The 21,578-nt window shown below is 38.9% G+C and overlaps 1 protein-coding gene across 1 annotated transcript in view; it reads right to left on the bottom strand.

Moving 5' to 3' along the window:
• The window catches only part of SEPTIN9 (septin 9), a 211,870-nt gene that overhangs the window by 65,002 nt on the left and 125,290 nt on the right, over nt 1-21,578 (bottom strand). The gene's annotated exons all lie outside the window — the stretch shown is intronic.

Below are 21,578 nucleotides of genomic sequence, written 5' to 3' on the forward strand. Positions count from 1 at the left end.
TGCCCTTTGATCCAGCCATACCATTGTTGGGTTTGTACCCCAATGAGATCATAGATAAACAGACCTGCACGAAAATATTTATAGCTGCGCTTTTTGTGGTGGCAACAAACTGGAAAAGGAGGGTATGTCCTTCAATTGGGGAATGGCTGAACAAACTGTGGTATATGCGGGTGATGGAATACTATTGTGCTAAAAGGAATAATAAACTGGAGGAGTTCCAGGCGAACTGGAGAGACCTCCAGGAACTGATGCAGAGCGAAAGGAGCAGAGCCAGAAGAACATTGTACACAGAGACTGATACACTGCGGTAAAATCGAATGTAATGGGCTTCTGTACCAGCAACAATGCAATGACCCAGGACAATTCTGAGGGATTTAGGGTAAAGAACGCTACCTACATTCAGAGGAAGAACTACAGGAGAGGAAACATATAAGAAAAGCAACTGCTTGAACGCATGGGTCGGGGTGGACGTGATTGGGGATGTGGACTCGAAACTACCATACCAATGCAACCACCAACAATTTGGAAATAGGTCTTGATCAAGGACACATGACAAAACCAGTGGAAATGTGCATCAGCCATGGGTGGGGGGGAGTGCGGGGGTGAAGGGGAAAGTAGGAGCATGAATCATGTAACCATGTTAAAAATGATTATTAATAAATGTTTAAATTTAAAAAAAAAGTGATCCATTACGTAGGGTTGAACTGGTTCACTAAGGGGATAAGAAAATGGAAAGGCAAGTTCCTGCAATTTCAAGGGAGGAAAAACCTGAAGAATAGATGCATAAAAACAGTCATTTTCCACAGCATAGAATTTCTTTAATAGCAACCTGATATCCCCTGATGGAGGTACATGAAAGCTATCTCTCTCAATACAACCCAGGTGTACTTTCAATATGTAAAAATTCTATAGTAAGCTAGTTTTGTGATACATCAGAAGGACCATTTAAGGTTGTATAGGGAATAGCTGAAAGATTCCTTCTCTTCCAAAGCATAAAATAAGCAAGAAGCAGACTAGAAGAATCACAGCAGGGAGGAAAGAGTGACCCCTATTGAGAGTTTCATTCCACCCTCCACCCACAAGCCAGGGTATCATATAATTCTGTCTTATGTTTGATCAGTCAAGTATTTACTGAATGTGTACAATATATTATTCATTTTGCTAGATGCTAGAAGCTGCCTGGAAGTTACTTAAATTTCCCAGTTGTCTTAGAGAAGGTATGGGACAAGGAGTTGTATGCAGAACCCTAATCAACCTGGACAGGGAGTTGTATGCAGAGTCCAACTAATTTAACCTGGGAAAGAAAAAAACTTTTTTTTCTTTTTACACAAGGCAGAAATGAATGGAGGTCATTTAAGGATCCAGTTGAGGGGGACCGGGGACAGGTGGTGGCAGGAAAAAAAAGAGAACTCTCCCTTATTTTGTTCAGAATTGTCATCAGTCCAAGACCAGAAATAAATTCCCAGTGGAAGTGGTGCCTACCATTTTTCCAGCTTGAGAGGGAGTGAGCCAGCTAGGCAAATCCTTTCCTGGGTCATGGGAAACTAGACAACTTACAATGCTGAGGCATTTGACTTGAGAATGGGCTCCAAATGAGATCCTCTGGACCCAATAATTACAGAGAATATAACCAATGACCCAATTTGGCACCTCAGCCATGTATCTAAGAGGATTCAATTTGGCCCATCACAAATCTTCAGGCAAGAGGGATATTCCAAATCTTCACAGGATCCTAAGTGTCAGGCAAGTGAAATATCCTCCCTTAAGTAGCAAAGTTAGAATTTGAACCCTAACATCTCTTGATTTTAAGTGATAGAATCAAGAGTTAGAAGGGATCTCAGAAGACATTCAGCTTAATCTTTTCCTGATCATGAAACCCTTTCTGCAACATCCTTGATAAGTGGTCATTGAGTCTTTATCTCTGCTCTCTTTCCTGGCATCCCCTATCTCCAAACCCAATCAGCAACAGTACAACCACCTCTAATTTCTTGTCTCCTTTCCCCTTTGTGTGTGTGTGTGTGTGTGTGTGTGTGTGTGTGTGTGTGTGATGTTGCTTCCTCAGTGCAACTGATTACTATCCCTGTGTGCCACTCCTATCCAATACAACCAGAAATCTTGGCCCATGTCCTTTCCTATAGAGTCTTCACTGGTGTTTATTTGAGAAGACAAATGAATGAGATGTTAACAGTTTCCTGTTTCTATCTCAGCTTTGGAGCCAACCAGAAAGACAAATGATTTCGCTGGACACCTCTCATCCTTCTTAGGAAGATCTTGAGGAAGCAGATAGTGGGAATGGGGGAAGTGGGAAGGAATACTAAACATCCTAAAAGCCTGAATTCTCTGACTGTGCCCTGGTGGGTGCCCATACAAGGGCACTAAAAAGACTCCATGCACTAAATCTAAAGTAGATCCCAGCAGCATGTCTGTTAAAAAAAGTTTAGGGGAATTCAGAGGAACAGAGAACAAGAGACAGATCAAGGACATTTGAGTTTGCATTCTGACTATTGCGGACTCAATCAGACACAAGTCTCTTCTATGCTTCAAAAAGCCTAGGAAAATGAGTAACAGCGGAATTAGAGTCAAAGGTATGGGTAGGACAGGAGACTGAGAAACCAACCTGGATAATTTCTAAAGTCTCCTCCATTTTCAATTTATCCCCTCCTAACATCCCATGTACACTCTTTCCCATCCTTTGTATATGTTAGAATGGCTATACTCCCTGGGAAAGAATCTACCAAGCTTCAGAAATCCCACTCTTGGCTGATGACTTAAGTAAGTAAAAAAATTATGTGAAGCTGTCCACCCAAGCCATCATGCCCTCTCACCCTGTGAACCACCTTATTCTCTCCATCTCTTATTCTGAGCACAGTAATAAGACCAAAGATACGTTATTTTTTATTGTTTTCAGTCTTATCAGATTCTTCATGACCCCTTTTGGGGTCTTCTAGGCAAAGATATTAGAATGGTTTGTCATTTCCTTCTCCAGCTCATATTTGCAGATGAGGAAACTAAGGCAAACAAGGTTAAGTGACTTGCCCAGGGTCACACAACTAGTATCTGAGACCAGATTTGAACTCAGAAAGATTAGTCTTCCTGAATTCAGGCTGGACACTCTATCTACTATATCACAAATACTTATAGAAAATGTAAATCAACTGATTGCTCTTTGGGTCAATTTACTATTCTATCCTTGTGTCTTTTTTCTTTTGTTCTTAAACTCTTACCTTCAGTCTTTTTTATCAATTCTAAGACCAAACAGCAAAGTATAGGCAATTGAGTTTAAGTAACCTCCAGGATCACACACTGAGGTCAGATTTGAACTCTAGAGCTCTATCCACAGTGCTACCAAGCTGCCCTATCTTTGTGTCTTAAACCAAAATTTCCATAGTAATGTGGTCTCTTCCTATTAGAATGTAAACTCCTTGAGGGCAGGAGCTGATTCATTTTTGGTTTTGCATTCCCAAATCTTACTGGGGCAGTGCCTTGTTTTTCCATTCATAAATTTAATATTTTAGAAATGTGAGTTACTGTAAATATTATACTTGAACTCAGGTATGATTTCAGAGAATTGATTTCGTTTCTGTCTCCAGCAAACAAAATTCACTGGAGAAACTCAAAGAGGCACCTATAACTTTCATAATTTGGCTGCTTTAAACCAAGAGTAAGGCCTCCCATCCACAAAGTGCTTTTATTTTTCATTTCTCTTCTCTCGGTCCTCCAACAGAAACTAATTCCCTAACCTGAGATGTAATGTTTCACCGTGGTACCATAACCTAACCCAGGGCATCCACACTTCCCAAATTGGGGAAACCACTAGAGAGGCATCTTCACCTTGGATTTGAAGTCCAAGTTCTCAGGAACAAAGGAGTCTTCCAGAGCTAGGTATGATCTGGCAGCTTGACCATAACCCCTTTGCCCCTCACAGGCTATCAACCCCTCTCCATCCATAGAACAATAAGAGTTTTCCAGGGGACCATAGGAAAAAAAGATGAATTCATATGGTAATTTCTCCCTCAGAACACAGAAAACAGGGGGCAGCTGGGTAGCTCAATGGATTGAGAGCCAGGCCTAGAGACAGGAGGTCCTAGGTTCAAATCTGGCCTCAGACACTTCCCAGCTGTGTGACCCTGGGCAAGTCACTTGACCCCTATTGCCTATCCTTACCACTCTTTTGCCTTGGAGCCAATACACAGTATTGACTCCAAGACAGATGGTAAGGGTTAAAAAAAAAATTTTTTTTTAAATTAGCAAAAAAAAGAACACAGAAAACAAGCAAAGACCTCCCCTCCTCCCCAGTAAGAGGTCAGGGCCACTCCAAAAGAGCAAAGGCAGCCTTCATGACTTCCCTAGCTATGTGGAGGGGGGGATGATGAGATCTATAGAAAAAGTAGGGCAGCTAGGTTCATAAGGAGACCTGAATTCAAATCCTACCTCAAATACTTATGAGTTAGACTTCTCTAAGTCTCAGGATCTAATTAACTAGATTGCTATGAGATAAAATTAAATAACCCAGATAAAGCACTTTGCAAACCTTCAAAAAAACCAGAATACATTCTAGCTGTTGTGAGGCAGCTAGGTGGTACAATGAATACTAAGAAAATAAACTGGAATCATGAAGACCTGGGTCTAAATTCTATTTCAGGGAGCAGCTAGGTGACTGAGTGGATAAAGGCAGGCCTAGAAAAAGGAGGTCCTGGGTTCCAATACAACTTCAGACAATTCCTAGCTATGTGACCCTGAGCACGTTAGTTAAGTTTCCTCATCTGCAAAAAGAGGATAATAATAGCACTTAACTTACTAAATTGTTGTGAGGATAAAATGAGACAAAATTCATGAAGGAGTTTACAAACTTTAAAGCATTATGTAAATGCTAGCTACTTTTTTTTTTTAAATAATGAAATAGAATATGGTCTAGGATGGAACTCTGAGAAATATCCACTGCTAGGGGGTAGAATATTGATGAAGCAGCAAAGGAGACAGAGGAGTGGTCAGACAGGCAGAAAACAAAGCAGGAGAGACTGGTGCCATGGAGTCCCAGAGAGGAAAGAATTCTGTGTGAGTTCCTAAGGGGAACTGAAGAAGATGTTAAGAGGATGAGGTAGAGCAAAATAAGCTCAGGACCACACATCCCAATTCTCAGATCATACCCATTTGCTTCTTACAATGAAAAATGTCACTTTTCCACTGGGCATTTTCTGCTCTGAATTATCATCTCAATTGTGAAGTGGGCAGAAGGCCAAAATCATTCCATTCATCCAATTTCTCTCACTTTAAATGACTCACCAACTATGCTGCTTCCTTATTTTTCCAATTAAAATAACAAAATCAGCCTCTGAACATAGATTAAGATCAAAGTAGTTTAAAGCAAAACAGAGTATATGGCCAAAGAACTGACAAACACAAAAGTAAAGACATAAAGATTCATAATGAGACACTCAAACAATATTTATTAAATAGCATATGAAACAAAAAGTAAGGAAGAGTTGCAAATCAGATTAAACAAAATAGATCAATGTGCAAGCATTTATTAAGCACCTCCAAGGTATTAGCTACTGTGCTAGGCAACAGAGATACAAGGACAAAAAAGAAACAGGAAGACTCTAAGGTAGAGGTGAGGAAAGAATGCATTTCAAGGGAAAGGGGACCAGATATCCTGTGTAAAAGCATGAAGACAGGAGATGGAGGATCTTGAGTTACTATAAACATGAAGGCAGATCTGACTAAATTAGAGAGTGTAGAAAAAAGGATAGTTATGTATAACAAGTATGGAAAGGGTAGTTTAAAGAAGGGTTGTAAAGAGCTTTCAAAGGTAAAAAAGGAGATGGGGTCATCCATTTGTTCAACTAATTCAAAATCTAATTAACTATGTTCTTCATCATCATGACAGACATGGTTAAATGATTCACTGAAATTCAGGTTTTTAATATGTATCATTTTCCCCTCACCTCTATCAAAAACAGAAATTCTTTTTGAACCTGTATTGCCTTTTAAAAACCTTTTAATTTCTTTTAACATGAAAAGGAGACTCTTAAGACAATAGGAAACCAATGGAATGTACTGAGTAGGGGAAAACATGGTCTAATCTATACTTCAGGAAATTTAGCCTGGAACCTATATGAAGGAGAGTCTGGAAGGTGAGAGCAAGGAAACTTTAAGGCAGAAAAGGCAATAGGGAAACCATTGCAGTTGTTTAGGGGGGAAATAATGAAGGCTATGGACAAGAGATAGCAGTGAGTGGAGAAAAGGGTTTTAATTTGATATGTTCTAGAGGTAAAAATGACTACAGATTAGATACATAGGGTGAATGAATTCTCCGATCCAGGTTGTCACTGAGGTTGTGAGTCTTGGTAACTGGAAAGGAAGGTGGTAATAAGGAAGTTCTAAAGAGTAGAAATGGTTTTTTTATTAGATATATTTATTTATTAGAATATTTTCCCATGATTACATGATTTATATTTTTAAAGAGTAGTATTAGGAGCAAAGATAATGTGATTTAGGACTAGAACAGAAGAGAGAGAATAGGGTCCTGTGGGTGTGCACACACACGTGCACGAGCAAGATATTTCCATAAAAATGATAATTGAACAAAAGAGTTTTACAAGATAGCCAAGAAATTGTGGAGAAATAAAAGGGTCCACACTGAAGCTATGGGGTACCATTCAAAGCTGGGGAATATGCTATATTATTTCAAAAATAAAATAACAAATAAGCATCCCATCTTTTCTCCCAAACCTACTACCCTCCCTCATCTCACTTCCAGCTCTGTGCTCCTGGATCAAATGACAGCAAAACAGATAAGAAGTTGTACGGCTAAGAGGCCCTGCTCACTCAAAACAAATAAGACTTCAGAGGAAAGGAGATTTGTTACATGTTTTGTTTTGTTTTGTGTTAAGGGGAGGTTGTTTAGCTATTTATCTATAACAAATACACTATCTAAACTGAATCTTTCTCTTTATCTATATATCTTAATATATAATTTTTTAGTTATAAACTGCTATGACCTTTTTTTTGTTCACACAATTTGGCTTTTCAGTTTTAATCCCATTTTGAATCACTTTGGAATTCTGAAATCCCTTATGTAGATAACTCAATAGCTGTTTCTTTCTCTTCACAATCAGATATATATTCTGCTCTGTACCCACCCCATTTGCTTTCAGCATCCAAGAACCAAAATGCCTCAAAGTAAATAATGATAGGGGGCAGCTGGGTAGCTCAGTGGATTGAGAGCCAGGCCTAGAGGCAGGAGGTCCTAGGTTCAAATCTGACCTCAGACACTTCCCAGTCACTTAACCCCCACTGCCTATCCCTTACTACTCTTCTGCCTTGGAGCCAATACACAGTACTGACTTCAAGATGGAAGGTATGGGTTTAAAAAAAAAAAAGTAAATAATGATGTTTATTTTTTAAAATTCAGAATAATTCCATATGTCTCCCCCTCGCCCAAATAAAAAAGCAACCAAACCCAGATCCTGAACTACGACATTATTGGTCCTGGTCCCCTCATGGGTTGGGAGAGGGAAAAAGAAAAAAGGAATGGAGAAAGAGAAGGAAAAGAAGAATGAGAGAAATGGGGGATAGAGAGAGATGGGGAAAGGTGGGAGAAAGGAGGACGGGGAGAGAAAGAGAAGAGATGAGTCAAGGAAGCCAAGGAATAACCTCCCTCCTTTTCTCATCTAAAAGACTGCACAAAGGCTGCCAATGACTGCTGCTTCCTGGGTTCATGGTGAGAGATACCCACTACACTGCAAAAAGAAACATTAATTTGATTCTAATGTAGAATAGACTCTCCATCTTCTTTCTGTATTTCAAAGTTCCTCCCAGACCCCACTCTCTATTTACACAGTCACTCTCCTAGTTCAGGCAATGACCTTATCTCTGGACAACTGAAATTATCATCTAAGTGATGCCCCTGCTTCAAGTTTCTCCGCACTCAGAGACATCTTCCCAAAGCTCAGATGGGTCTACATTGCTCTCCTCCTCAAAAAATTCTCATGGCTCCCTATTACCTCTAAGATCACATATAAACCCCTTTGTTTAAAGCTTTAAAGGTAAAGCTCTTTACAACCTGGCCATTCTCTATCTTTCCCAGCTTTACTACCTTCCGGGAACTCTTTACTTGCTGTTCCTTTTCCCTAAGACTTAATTTCCCATTTCTGTGTCTTTGCCTAGGTGTCAACCAGGCCTGAGCTGCATGGTTACTTCTGCCTTAAAATCTCTAACTTCCTGGAAACTTAGCTAAAAGGTCGCCTTTAAAGCCAACCTTGTCTGGCTAAGGTTATTTTCCAACTACTTTTTGTATCTTTTTATATACATGTTGTATTCCCATTAGAAAATTAATTTCTTGAGATCAGGAATGGTTTTTGCTTCATTTCTGTATCCCCAGAACTAATTATTTGATAAATACTTATTTTCCAAATTAACATCAGAAATAAGAATCTTCCTGATTACCCTAGAGGCAGTTAGGTGACATAGAAGAATCCAAGCACAAATCTAGCTTCAGACACCAGCTGTGGGACCCTGAGCAAGTCATTAAACTGCTGTTTGTCTCAATTTCTTCAACTGTAAGATAGGATAATAATAGTATCTACCTCCTTCCTAGAAGATTGTGAAGATTAAATGAGATATTTGTTAAGTGTTTGGTACAGCAATAAATGAATGATTCCTTTTCCTCCTCCTTCCTGCACATACCACTACCTTGCTTAGCTTAAGTGTTTCCTCTTCATCAGAAAAAGTCCAGTCCTAATAGGTACCCACCATACAAAGATAGAGAACTCATCCAATTCTCCACAAAGACTGCTAAGAGGCCACATGGTCAAACAATATAGAGAGGTGGTAGAATTTTCTCATATCAGTGGAAAAGGAAGAACTTGCACCCTCAATACTGGCTTGGCTCCTTGCCTTCAAGTAAACCTGCAAGTGCTCACAAGTCCTAGATAAGCCAAAAAGGAAACAATTCCTGAAGAAAATTGGGGGAAGGTGGGAGAGGGAGAGTTGAGGGGAGAGAAAAAATGAGTAGTAACTGCTGGATTTCTGGTTCTCCCTGATGAAATCTATCCAAAGTTTGGAAAGAGTCCAAGTCTTCCAATCCTATCATTTCCACACTTCTGAAATATAGGAATGAGTGACAGGGAGAGGACTCCTGAATTCAATTAGGTCCCACTTTTACAAGGTAACACCATTGCCCAGAGGGAGAGAATGAGATTCTGGATTATTTAAAGTTTAATTACAACTTAATACTTCAGAATATTTGGGTGTCTTATTTTTAGCTGTTACTTAGCTATTTAGCTTTTGATAAGCAGAAATGAGGTAAAAGAGGCATTCTAGGTATAAAGAATTCCATAAGCCAAGACTCAGACTTGAGAAAGGTTGCAGTTTAGCAATATGACTAACGCATAGCATGTTGGAAAATAAGGCATAAAGGCAGGTGAGTGTGAGTTTGTAGATAAATGACAGACCCAGGAGTTTGACCTAAATTCAGTTGCCAATGAGGAAATCAATAAGTTTTGAGCAGAGGAGAGACATGACAGGGTTGTGCTTTAAAAAAAAAATTAATTTGAAAGTAGTGTGTAGGATAGATAGTAGATAGATGGTACAAAAAGATTTTTTTTAAACCCTTACCTTCCGTCTTGGAGTCAATACTGTGGTATTGGCTCCAAGGCAGAAGAGTGGTAAGGGTAGGCAATGGGGGTCAAGTGACTTGCCCAGGGTCACACAGCTGAGAAGTGTCTAAGGCCAGATTTGAACCTAGGACCTCCCGTCTCTAGGCATGGCTCTCAAACCACTGAGCTACTCAGCTGCCCCCTGTTTTTTTTTTTTTTTTTTTTTTTTAAACCCTTACCTTCCGTCTTGGTACAAAAAGATGCTGAAAGCAAAAAGGCTCTGGTCAGGTAAGAAGATAGATAAGGGCAATGGAGAAGGAACATTCACATACATGAAGATCCAGCCATGAAGACTATGGAGCAGTCCAAGATGCAAGAGAAGAATCAAGAGAAAGCAGTGTCATAAAACCCCCAAAAGTATGAGTTTCCAAGAGAAGAAAGTGATCAACAATGTCAAATACTATAGAGAAAGATAATAAGGATTTGAGTAAAGACCATTAGATTTAGAAGGCAGACCTACTCAACAGTGATTTTGCTTCTATTGTTTCTGTCAAGGAGAATGCCTTTTGAACTGGGACAGATAATGATGTGTTGAAACCCCAAATAAATAAGGAGTTAATAAAAGATCACTGAACTACCCTTGACAAGTCCATACAAACTACATTCCAGAATATGAAAGAGCTGGTTGGTGGCTGTGACTACTGATCCTCTGTCCAGAATCTGCTATTTAATTGCCCTTGGGCAAATTATTTAACTTCCCTGGGCTTCAGTTTCCTCCTCTATAAAAGAAATGGGATGGGCCAGATGATTAGTAAAGAGTTCCTTTCTAGCTCTAATCTTCTAAGTAGTTAACAGTATACAAGGATGTATCCAGGTCAGCTAGGGGATGAATACAAAACAGAAGCATCTGAATCTATCAATAAAGAGATTACTATTGGCCTTAGAAAAAGCAATTAAAAAAACACCACCTTTTATCTTCTGTCTTAGAATCACTATTGTGTATTGGTCCCAAGGCAAAAGGGTGGTAAGGGCTGGACAATGGGAGTTAAGTGACTTACACAGAGTCACACAGATAGAAAGTTTCTGAGACCAGATTTGAACTGTCTCTAAACCTGGCCACCTAGTTTCCCCCACAAAAAATTTCAACAGAGTAGTGGGGAAGAGATCTGATTATAAGGGATTAAGGGTGTGTGGTAGAAGCATCAAGGGAAAACTGCTCTGAACATTAGGAAGCAAGCAAATATGGCAGATAGTTGGAAAATGTAATAGAGTTAATGAAAAGTTTCTCTGGGATAGAATTGTGGTGAAGCCAACAAACTGTTGCAATACTTTTCATAATATCTGGTCTCTGCAGTTTTATATCCCTTCTAATTGTGTATACAAGGATATGGTTTTGCTACTCAGGATTTTGAAACTGCAAACACTACCTATCCTTCCACACTTTAAGGAATGTAAATGAATCAATATTGCATCCTATAATCTATACAGGATGTTCTTAAAACTTCAATAAGACTTTTGGAACATACTATATATAAAATTAAGGCTTTTATGTCCTTGTTGTGATCATTGTGTATTTGCTTTCTCCCTCTGAATCTGAGTTGAGATTTTACATGTAGAATCTGAAAAGAAAAACACCCATAAACACTTAAACAATTTTGATTCTTCACTGTAGAGAAAAATTAATCCAAAGCTGCTGTTCTGTTACTTGCTAAGATATTTGACTTGTATCCTATGTTAATTGTCCCCCTCCCCTTTTTTCATTTATTTCTGAAATAGTTGAGAAGGTCTCCCCTTCTCTTCCCAACAATAAATTCATCAAGTGAGCCCAGATAGCCATATAGCATCAGGACTTTTAGATAAGGCCTTCTGTTGCCACCTTATTAGCTAACTGGATAATTCTTAGGAACATACCATTCCCACACCTTTCCATTCTCCTTCTAGGAGGATATGGTCAATAACACTTTGCTCCCCACCAATCACCAAACTAGACTCCCCCAAAAAGGAGGGAATATAGGATTCAGAGACAGGATTTTTTCCTATTACAAAAGGGAAAGCTAGAAGCCTCAATAGAGCTGCTATATTACCTTAATTTGGGGAACTGCTCCACCATCACCCTAATCTGGATATAGATTTGGAAGTCTCCTGACTATCTAACTGTTTCCAGTTGGTTGTAAAGAATATCCTGTAAAAAATCTTCTTTGGAAATAAAAGTCTGAACCATGGGTTTCCTTTCCCCCTCCCTAGCGTGGATACTTAAGTTACTATATAATCATTCATTTGGTCGCCAAATGAAGGAATTGAAATTGACAGGAAAAATTAATCAAATGTCTTCCTCATTTTAAAATTCCTGAACTTGAGAGACCCTCAGTGTCTCTCTTTTTTTTAATTGCCTTTTTTTAAAATGAACAAGCACAAACACTTCCCTATAGTAAGAACAGCCAAAAGAGGATTGCCCATAAAACTGCAAATTTCCATTATGTACTAGTCACATTCTTAAAAATATGTTTCAAATTTAACACAGTAGTTCCAAGACTGTTCTGCTTTGCTTATATAGGCCTCCTTTGGAGCACACTTCTGCTATCTTGTTTTTTATTTAACCATTGACACTTTTCTTTCTTTTTTAGGATCACATGAACTCCTCAAATTCTGGTCCCCTAATAAAACCTTACCCTTGTAACAAATAATGCAAACAAATTCACATACTACTTGTGTGTGTCAATGTATTTCCCATTCTGTCCTATGGATTTCTAGTCTATCACTTCTCTGCCAAGATTTTTAATCACTGGTCCCTGTTGACCTTGAACAAGCCACTTAAACCCCATTTGATTTGCTCTTCTGTCTTAGATTTGTTATTGGAGAAAAAGTAAAGGTTTTAAAATAAAATAAAATATAGTCCTGATTCTTAGTCCTAAATTCAAGATTTTCCAAAACCAGGTCCTAACCTCCCTTTCTGGTCATATATAATCATAGAATGTTAAAGCTCTAAGGGCCTTTTGTTGGAAGAGTGGGGAAACAATTTGAAGATCTGTGATTTCATCAGTGTAGGGAGCTGCCAATGAGAAAACTCTACCAATACAACCTAAAGACTTAGAAAGTTGCCTGGTGCAATGAGATGTTAAGTAATTTTCTAAGATTTTAGACTGCTAGGTCACCACAATTAGAAGACAGGGAGTATAGGCAGAAAGATGAGAGTTCAAATCTAGCCTCAAGAAACCCTGGGCAAGTCATTTAACCTTGCCTGCCTCAGTTTCCTCATCTGAAAAATAAGCTGAGAAGGAAATGGCAAACAACTCCAGTATTTTTGCCAAGAAAACCCCAATAGGGGTCACAAAAAGTTGTGTAGGACTCAACAACAACAGAGCTATTACATGTGAGAGGTGGCACTTGAAAATATTCTGATTTAAGGTCTCTCACAAAAGAATTTGGAAGTTCATATTTTATCCTAACATACTCCAATCTCTTCATTTTACAGATGAGGAAAAGGAGATGCAAATGTTAAAGTTATTCGCCCAACCTCATTATGTATTTGAGTAAGGATATAAACCTATGTCTCTGGCTCCAAATTAATCCTATGCTTGAGCAAAACTGCACTGCTCACCATTTCCTTCCATTTCCTACATCAAAGTCTTTGTAGCACCCCTCCTCCACTGGCCCTTCAAGGGCTAGATCAAATACTATATAATAAATATGTAACAAGTAAATACAAATACTCCTTCTTGAACCCCTAAATCAGTGGTGTCAAACTCAAATAGAAACAAGACCATTAAATCCCAGGATACTGATTTAGAAAACCACATAAATATTACTTGTTTCCCACTGTATTTTTATTATTTTGTTAAACATTTCTCAATTAGATTTTAATCTGGTACAAGCTACACATAAGTGTTTGATACCTCTGCCATAAATTACAAGTGATATTTCCCTCCTTTGAAACCCAATAGCATTTTACTCTTTTTTCTCTTATGAGATTTATCCTCTTCTGCCTTATACTGAAATTATTTGTATATTTATGCCTTATATGCTCCCTACAATATCTCTTTACTTTTTTTTTTGGTTTGTCCAAACACCTACCACACACAGTGCCTTGAATATAGTAGGTGCTCAATGCATGTTTTTTGAATTAATGAACACCCTGTATTATGGTGAAAGGTTAATGGGGTATATATGAAGGAAGTTCCACAGAACAGTTTTAACAACATTTTTAGAGAGCAGGAAGACACCAACTGAGAGGGATGTTATAATAACCCTGTCTCCTTACATATCTCTACAAGAGATTTCCCAGCTGCCTCCTTATATTAGGTCTAAGACACAAATGTAGAATCAACCCCACATAGTCAAGGGACAGATAAATTCTGCTGAGGGGTTTTGTGGAGCACATTTTTCTTTGTACCTGTCTAAGCAACTAGCACTACACTGCACACTGTAAATGCTCAAAAAATGTTTGTGACATTCAAGAATGTTGACTACAAGCTTCTTTAATGCAGTCTTGAAACAAAGGCAACTATCCCAAGCCTCTTCTACACACATAAATCCTTTGCGGGGAGAAAAGATAATACTATTCTGCCCCTTACTACTGGCATGACCTTGAGTAAGTTACTCCTTCTAAGCCTCAGTTTCCTCATCTGTGAAGGGAGAAATTGAGGTTAGGATGCGCTAAGATTCTTTCCAGCTCTAAATCAATGATCCTATGAATTTTAGAGGGAATTTCAGTTTATGAGAAGAATGGGACCAGGTCATGAAAGCATACAGAAGAGTCTAGAACAGAAGAAGAAAGTGATTTCCATGTTTGGTGTGCATACTCATACTTTTGTTATGAAACACTGGAAATTTTCTGCTTTTTTAAAAATTTCTTAAATATGACCCAAAAAAAGAATTCCCTTTTTTGCAGGGAAAAGTAACTGAAATCTTACAGGAAACAGAAGCGCTTTGAATCTCTTTCCCCCTCTCAATATGAAAAATAAGATTAAATCAATAAATGAGATTTACTGTGTATGTTTTCTGTTTGCCATTGTACATACTGTCCTTTGCCTTGGTTTCCCATGTGTCAAATGGGACCACAATCCCTTGGGCTCCACATTTCAAAGTAGATCATTTCAAGGGTAAACTGATCAATGTTGAACCAAAGTAATTTCTCCAGAATATCTGACTGCATGATGCCACCAGTCAGTAACTTCTACCCTTGCCAGTCTTTTATCAGCTGCCTCTTTCCCATGGATAGATGAACTCCACAGTAAAATGAAACGAACTAAAATGCCTAACTATTTGTCTAAATAGTTATTGATCATCTACAAAGATCTCTTTCCCACAGATTTATATTAATGTAATTTAAAAAGGAGAGTGGCAGTCTGTTGCAGTAGGCTAAGTGGATTCTCATTTAATCCATTCACTTCCAAACTGTTGTCTGATTTTCCCTTGCAGAATGTACATATGCTTACTCTATCTTAGATATACTATAATAAATCATCCCTCCAACTGATCTAAGCAATTTATACTCTTTGTATGCAATTATCATATAATCTACATTATCATATTTTGATCTGTATTTGAGTTTCCTGCAGACAAGGGATTTGCATTTCACTCCCAAGTCTAATAGTATTTGGAACATAAGAGGCCCTTAAAAATGTTTGAGGAATAAGTTTGAATACCACAAAACCATAGAATCTCAGTGTTATAAGGTGCTTTAGTGATCACCTAATCCAATCTGTATCTGCTGCATGGAAATTCAGTCTTCATTACTGACAATAGAAATCAATTTGAAGACTCTTAAGGACAGGAAACTCAGAATCTGGGGTAGAGGGAATTCCATTCCACTTTAGATGAGTTAGAACTTTTTCCTTTAAAAGGAGTCTAAGTTTATCACATTGTGACTTCCACCTATTACCTCTTGTTCTACCACATAAAACAAACTCTCCTCTTTCAAATGAAAACCTTAAATCAATCATTTGCATTGGGAAGACATAGCTATGACCTGAGAGAGTAGGAGAAAAAAAAATTTTTTTAAATCTGTTTACAAGAAGCAGCTAGGCAGCTTAGTGGATAGAGCCAGAACTAGTGATGGGAGGTCCTGAGTTCAAATCTGTCTCAGACACTTCCTAGCTGTGTGTCCCTGGGCAAGTCACCAATTTCTTAACCCTTACCACTCTTCTGCCTTGGAACCCATACATAGTATTGATTCTAAGACAAAAGGTATGTTTGTAGAAATTAATTGATGCGGATTTGAAACCAGGTCTTCTATTCCAAATCCAGTACCAAACATACAGATACTCAAATGCCCAGATGAAATGTGAAAAAATGTGTTTGTTCAAGTAACCAGTCTGACCACACTTTGGACTGAATTCATTAAGATGGCTAGGTGTGTGGGCACTATGTAGACTTCAAGATACCATTATAAAGATTTTAAATGCCAGCTTCTCATCAGAACCTTTGGCAGGGAAAGGGAGATCCAGGCTCTTCCCTTGTGATAGCCATGTAAATAAGGCACCTGGAACAATGCCTGGGTGATAAGGAACTGGTTGGGGGTGGGGAGCCTTGGGTTCTCTATAGACTTAGTTGCCTTAGCACATTCCACTAAGGAACACCCAAAGGTCAAAGTCTGTGGGAATCTGTCTCTGGCCCATGGAGCCCTTGTAGCATTTATATCAATTAATAGCAGCCAAACACAGAATGGCACTGGACTACACAGAACCAACCCTGGAATGGAGGTGGGAGTAAGGACATGAGCAAAGCCAAGGTCAAGGAAAGTAAAGTTGCCCCAAAATAAGAAACTGCAAGGAAATGTTGCCTAAATAGATGGAGAAATTTCACTTCCTCAAAGCCACACTGAGAATTAAGCTCCCACCCCTAGTTCTACAAGCCAGTAGTAACTGCTATCACTGTGCCATGTTTCCAACTTCTGAGCTAAGTTTAGAAGAGCAACTTTATTGCTCAAATACAAATTTTTCTTACAGAGAGGAATAAACAGATTTAAAGCTAGCCTTGATAAAACAGAAAGTGAGGAGAAATTAGAGGTTTTTACCCAACAAAATTCAGTGAATAAACTCGGATTTGATTGTTGCTTTTTTGTTGTTGTAAAAGATTTTTACCACTTCCACCAAGACTATGGTGGACTCTTTCCCCAGGAGATCAAGTTCAGTATCACCACAGAGGCCATTCCAAACTTTTTATCCCTTCTCACACTTCCCACAACTCCCTTTCTGCCAATCCTTCAACTAAGGGCTTCAACTTATCTTTCACTGAAGAAAAAATTGAGGTTAATCTCTAGGAGTTCCCTCTTCTCTACTTTTCATCTCACATCACTTAGTCATATTCCCTCATCATCTTCTTCTCTCCCATCTCGTGTAAAAAGCTTCTCTTTGCTAAAACCAAACCAAACCTCTGATCCTACTCCATTTCATTTTCTCAGGTGGAGTGTTCCCACTACCATCTCATTCTCTCATTAATCTTCAATCTCTCCCTACACACAGGCAAAAGTGCACATATTGTTCCCATCCTTAAATTACACTTATTTGATGCAACCAGCCTTGCCAATATTTATCCTCTCAACCTCATCACGGCTGAACTTGAAATAGTCATCTAAACCTATTGCCTCTTTGCTCTCTTCTCAATCCATGCTAAACTCTCTGAAATCTGGCTTTGAACTCTCTCATACAACAGAAACTATTCTCTCCAAAGACATCAATCAACCTCTAACTGCTAAATCTAACACTGCCTCACTTTTATACTGTTGATTACTCTATAGCTGAAGCAGCTGGGTGGCATAGTAGATAAAGTGCTGGACCTGGAATCAGGAAGACCCAAGTTCAAATCTGACCTCAGATACTTACTTATTGTGATCCTGGGCAAGTCATTTATCCTGTTTGCCTCAGTTTCCTTAACTGTAAAATGAGGATAATAATAGTGACTATTTCACAAGTTTGGTGTGAGGAACAAATGAGATAATATTTGTAAAGCACTACTAAGCAGAGTGTCTAGTATGGAGCAGACACTCTTCTATGAAATATTTTAGGTTTTTATGACATTATCCTTTCCTGTTTCTCCTTCTCCCTAACCACTCCTCAGTTTCCTTTTTAGTCACATCCACTAATTGTGGGTGTCCCCAACACTCTCTCCTGGTCCCCCTTCTAATCTCCCTGTGTGAGCACATTAACTAAAGGGGTTAAGTTGCCATTTGTATGTGGATGATTCCCAAATCTGGTATCTCTGCTGAGCTCCACTCCCAAATCATCAACTACCTATGAAATGTTTCAAACTGAATGGAACTAGAAGCCCCATAGACATATCAAAGTCAACATGTCCAAAATAGAACTTCATATCTTTACCCCCAAATCCACCCCTTTTCTGTTACTTCTCAACTGTTACTGTTGAGGGTAACTCCATCCTTCCTGTCACCCTGCAATATTCCAGTCATCCTCCACTCCTATCGAATAATACCCCTCTCAAAGCATCTCCTTATACCTGGCTATTGTAATAACCTTCTGACTGGTCTCTTCCCTTGTCTCAATCCAATCCTATCCATTCTCCAGTAAGCTGCCAAAATGATTTTCATTTTTCTTTCTTTCCATCTTAGTATCAGTACTGTATATTGTGGTTCGAAGGCAGAAGAGCAGCAACGGTTAGAAAATGGGGGTTAAGTGGCTTGCCCAGGAACTTCAGGACTGCACTAGAAGTGTGTGAGGCCAGAGTTGAACCCAGAACCTCCCATCTCTAAGCCTGCCTCTCAATCTAATGAACCACCTAGTTTCCCCCCCCCAAAAAAATTATTTTCTTAAAGCACAGTTCTGACCTTGTCAACTTTCTATCCAACCCTTACCAATAAACTCTGGTTTATATCAAATATAAAGCACTTCACAATCTTGCCCCTTCTTGTTCTTTGCATACAACACCATCTCCCAACTCCTAGCCTTTTCACTGGCTGTCCCTCCATGTCTGAAATGCTTCCTCTCCAAATTTCTGCCTCTTGGCTTCCCTGAAAACAGAACTCAGATCTCACCTTCTAGAGGACATCATTCCCAAGTTCTCCTGCTGCTAGTCCCTTCACTTGGGGAATGTGTTTCATTTTACCCTGAATGTATCTGGTAGGTACAATTTTTTGAATATTGTCTCTCCCATCAGAATGTGAACTCCTTCAGGGCAGGAAAACATTTTTTACTTTCTTTGAATCCTCAGTTCTTAGCACAATGCTTTGCACAGAGTAATCACTTGGTTTCCAAAAGAGTTGATTATTTATCTTCCTTTAGGTATAGAGAACATGATCCAGAAAGAAGTAACTTAGTCAAGGACACAAAGTCAGACTACAGAATTTCTTGGGGTTCCTATATGATTTCTTGCCAAATTTCCTCAGCTGCTTGGGCTTCTAGGTGCCTCTATGGCATTACTCAGTTAATTACTTCTGCCACATTCACTTTTCTCTGTTCCTTAACTTGACCCTATGGTTAATCAATCCAACTCCATACAGTTCTCTACTCTAGAATCCCTTGTCTCTTGTCTTCTCATTGCTAATGCCTTGTCAAACTCTCAACATTCCCCTCTTCCATTATGGGAGAAAGTCATGAAACTATGTAGACTGGGTCTGCAACAAATTATGTTATCTTATCTCAACTGGGCCCTCACTGCAAACAAGGCAGTCCTCATACTCTTCCCAGACAGATTCTCAAGAACACACACAGCAGCAGCTGTGAGGAGGCCCAAATGTCCTCTTCTCCCCTTGTACTTCCCATACATCCCCATTCTCCTATTCTCTAAACTAAGAACTAAGAAGATTTTCCTGAAGAAAATCAAGGGCATTCTCAATGAATTCTTCTCCTTTCTCAGCTTGGACACAATCCTCCATTTTCTCCTCCTTATTCCAGCCTCTGATAATTTGGGAGATTTTCTCCATGCCAAGGTCAATCCTACCACATGTCCCCTACTCTCAAATGGTTCCTTCCCAGAAACTTAAAATGTGCACATCTCTCCCTAATCCTAACATGCCCACAGGTTATCTTCCTATATATCTTCTCCTTTTCCTACTCAAAATCTTAGAAATGATACTTGAATCGAACTTGAAAGAAAAGTTAGGGATTTTTAAAAAGCAGACATGAAGATTAAGTACAGTGCAAACACAGAGACTAGACATGCAATGAAAAGTAGTGGACATGGAAGACAGAACATCACATATGAGGAATAGCAAGTAGCTATGTTTGGCTGGATCTGTACAATGTGAGAAGGAGTAATAAATGCTCCTAGAAAGGTAGGGAGGAACCAGATTTTTGAAGGATTTTAAATACCCTTCAGCAATAATTTGTTTTTTATCCTAGAGGTAAAAGAGAAGCCACTACAGTTTCTTGAGAAGGGGGGATGAAGTGGTTAGACCTGTGCTTTAAGAATATCACTTTGGCAGCCATAACGTTATTGGAGGGCAGAGAAACTTAATAACTGTCCTCAATCATTCCATATATGCTTGCTTTCAAAGTATATTTACTTGTCAATTAACTATTTTAAGAGAGATGGGGAGGAACAGTGGGTAGGGGCTGAGGAGGTAAATAATCCAAAGGAACAGATCATTTAAAAATCATGTCATTTCTATTTGATTTTAAAAGAGATCAACTGCTCCCTCCTAAAACACACAGATTGATCTTTCTTCTTAGGATTAAGGCAAGTGAATTTGCATTTCCTGTGTATAAATGGGAGTGGGAGGAGGCCCAGAGACATGATGAGTGGCAGGAAGCCAGTATGGGGCCTCTTGCAAATTTGCAGTGGGAAATAAGAAAAATGGAACTTGAGTTAAACAATGTTAAAGTCCTTTGAATCTATCACACAAAAAAGAAACTGAAAGATTGAGTGTTCCAAATTTGAGTTGCAAAGTTTTATGTTATTCTGGTTAGAGGGAACACTAGCTGCAACATCATTTAATATAACTGTCCATATTTTCTTTCACTCCTCTCAAAGGAACTTTGAGCATAACCAATGACTGCAATGCAGTCCTCTCTGGAGTTAAACGGGCTATTCAACTGTCATGTGTCAGAATAAGAATTTTAAAAGGATATGATGTCCAACAATGAGTGACTGAATCCTTGGGGGAAGAGAGGTACTACAAATACTCCGAGTATAGCCCAGTACAAATGTTCCAGTGCTATAGAGCTACTCTCCCTTTAAAAGGAAGTATAAAATGCCACAACCTTGAACCTCAGACTCAGAGAACCAATAGGATCATTAGAGTCAGAGCTGAAAGGAATATTAAGGAACATCTAGTCTCATTTCCCAGAGGAAGTTAAAAAAAAAAAAAGTTCAGTCATGTCCGAGTTTTCAAGACCCTGTGGACTAAAGCATGCCTACACTGTCCATGGGGTTTTCTTGACAAAGACACTAGAGTATTGTGCCATTCCTTCTCCAGTGGATTAGAGCAAACAGAGGTTAAGTGACTTGCCCAGGATCACTCTGCTAGTAACTATCTGAGGTTACATTTGTACTCTGGTTTTCTGATTCCAGGCCCAGTGCTCTTTCTACTGGGCTACCATACAGTAAGTAGTCAGGTCTCAAATCCAGACCCTGTAACTTCAAGTCCAAAGTTTCTGTCAGTACATCTGCTATTCAGACTCTCTTGGTCCCCCCTTCCCCCCAGGTACTTCTTTTTAACTGAGTGTGGGAAGGATATCATCGAGTCATTAGCATTGCCAACAGAAAACATAATTTGAAAATTGAGAAATGTCTAGCAGCAAGCAATTATTAAGAGATTTCTATATGCAAAGCATTGGTGCTCTGTGCTGGGATACAAAAACAAAGGAAACAAGGTCTGCTCAGTAGAAATGTACATTCTACAGAGAGGAACAATATGTTCACACATGAGTATAACAAAAGTTTGCAATAAGAATGCAATATAATCTGCTATTTCTGTCTTTGTCCTAGGAAAAGTCCTAAGGAAGGAGAAAGAGAAGAAAGTAAACTTTCTCTCTCTCTCTCTCTCTCTCTCTCTCTCTCTCTCTCTCTCTCTCTCTCTCTCTC

Source organism: Gracilinanus agilis, chromosome 4 (assembly GCF_016433145.1).
Source record: "Gracilinanus agilis isolate LMUSP501 chromosome 4, AgileGrace, whole genome shotgun sequence".
In the NCBI taxonomy this organism is placed as follows: Eukaryota; Metazoa; Chordata; class Mammalia; order Didelphimorphia; family Didelphidae; genus Gracilinanus; species Gracilinanus agilis.